The following is a 2,385-nucleotide window of genomic DNA, read 5'->3' on the forward strand; positions in this document are numbered from 1 at the left end:
TGGTCGGATGCCCCGTCGTAGTCCAACTATGACAATCAAAGTCAAGACCTCCGGGTTGAGACTTTCCGCGAGTACAAGCATAAAGGAACACGGACCAAGCCGTACCGAGAGAATCGGTACTAGAGCCCTCGTGGTTCTACATTGAGAGAGCCCTCGTGGTTCTCATTAGGGGCTTTATGCAAGTCGTACTCAATACTGTGGTGTGAAGTATAAAGTATAGTCTTCGCCTGGTCCACGCTGCTTCGGCGGTCCTGGGTAAGATAGTTCATTCTAGCTTGCCCTATAGTGGAATGAGGACACTTAATGCTTCGTCTTTTAGCGGCGGCTAGACTCCTCCTCACGGGGAACGAGTTGACGCACACAGCGGCGGCTTACGCACTATGGCAATCATGGATGCCTGAAGATTCCGTGAAGTTCTCCCCTGGTCCACGCTGCCTCGGCAGTCCTGGGTAAAATGGAATATTTCCAGCTTGCCCTATAGTGGAAGAGGACTATCCAACAATACAAAGTCAAGACCTCCGGGTTGAGACTTTCCGCGTCGGTGGTGTCGCGCACCGCCTATCCGAAAGATGGTGTAACAGGGGTGTTCGATCAGCAATGGTCGGATGCCCCGTCATAGTCCAACTATGACAACCAAAGTCAAGACCTCCGGGTTGAGACTTTCCGCGTCCGGAGGTACGCGTACCGCCTACCCGAAAGATGGTGTGCTTCTGGGGTATTCGATGAGTCGGATACCCCGTCGTAGTCCAACTATGACAATACAAAGTCAAGACCTCCGGGTTGAGACTTCCGCGTCGGAGGTGCGCGCACCGCCTACCCGAAAGATGATGAATCAGGGGTGTTCGATCAGCAATGGTCGGATGCCCCGTCGTAGTCCAACTATGACAATCAACGTCAAGACCTCCGGGTTGAGACTTCCGCGTCCGGAGGTACGCGTACCGCCTACCCGAAAGATGGTGAATCAGGGGTGTTCGATCAGCTATGGTCGGATGCCCCGTCGTAGTCCAACTATGACAATCAAAGTCAAGACCTCCGGGTTGAGACTTTCTGCGAGTACATGCATAAAGGAACACGGACCAAGCCGTACCGAGAGAATCGGTACTAGAGCCCTCGTGGTTCTACATTGAGAGAGCCCTCGTGGTTCTCATTAGGGGCTTTATGCAAGTCGTACTCAATACTGTGGTGTGAAGTATAAAGTATAGAGTCCTCCACTGGTCCACGCTGCTCCGGCGGTCCTGGGTAAGATAGTTCATTCTAGCTTGCCCTATGTGGAAGAGGACTCAATACCCTACCTGTTGAGCTTGAAACAAAGTCATCACTTGGGCATGCTCATATTGCCATACAATATTCCATTATCTACTAATGAGCATGCAGCTATATGATTATAACCTGTAAACGATTACCCCGCCGTAGTTCAGCGCTTCAACCAAGTGATGACTTCAGTATGGCTAGTGTGTGAAGTATAAAGTATAGTCCTCCCCTGGTCCACACTGCTTCGGCGGTCCTGGGTAAGATAGTTAGTTCTAGCTTGCCCTATGTGGAAGAGGACACCATACTTAATACTGTGGTGTAATGAACAAAGTATAGTCCTCCACTGGTCCACGCTGCTTTGCAGTCCTGGGTAAGATAGTTAATTCTAGCTTGCCCTATGTGGAAGAGGGCATACAAGACAAAGTATAGTTCTCCCCTGGTCCACGCTGCTCCGGCGGTCCTGGGTAAGATAGTTAATTCTAGCTTGCCCTATGTGGAAGAGGACATAATACTCTACCTGTTGAGCTTTAAACAAAGTCATCACTTGGGCATGCTCTATAGCCAACCACATGACATTAACCTAAGAGAGCATGCAGCGTATTATCCCAATGCAAAGTAAACGATAGACTCGCCCTAGTTCAGTGCTTCAACCAAGTGATGACTTCAATATGGCTAGTGTGTGAAGTATAAAGTATAGTCCTCCCCTGGTCCACACTGCTTCGGCGGTCCTGGGTAAGATAGTTAGTTCTAGCTTGCCCTATGTGGAAGAGGACACCATACTTAATACTGTGGTGTAATGAACAAAGTATAGTCCTCCACTGGTCCACGCTGCTTTGCAGTCCTGGGTAAGATAGTTAATTCTAGCTTGCCCTATGTGGAAGAGGGCATACAAGACAAAGTATAGTTCTCCCCTGGTCCACGCTGCTTCGGCGGTCCTGGGTAAGATAGTTAATTCTAGCTTGCCCTATGTGGAAGAGAGCATACATGAACCAAGAACGAAGGTTATGATCGAGGAATGATTCGACAACTCACCGATGGTATGAAATGTGAAGAATTCAAGCAAGCACACAATCAAGTCATCACTTGGGCATGCTCGATAGCCAACCCTATGACATTAACCTAGTAGAGCATGCG

The sequence above is a fragment of the Anopheles ziemanni genome, assembly GCF_943734765.1.
Source record: "Anopheles ziemanni chromosome X unlocalized genomic scaffold, idAnoZiCoDA_A2_x.2 X_unloc_92, whole genome shotgun sequence".
Taxonomy (NCBI): domain Eukaryota; kingdom Metazoa; phylum Arthropoda; class Insecta; order Diptera; family Culicidae; genus Anopheles; species Anopheles ziemanni.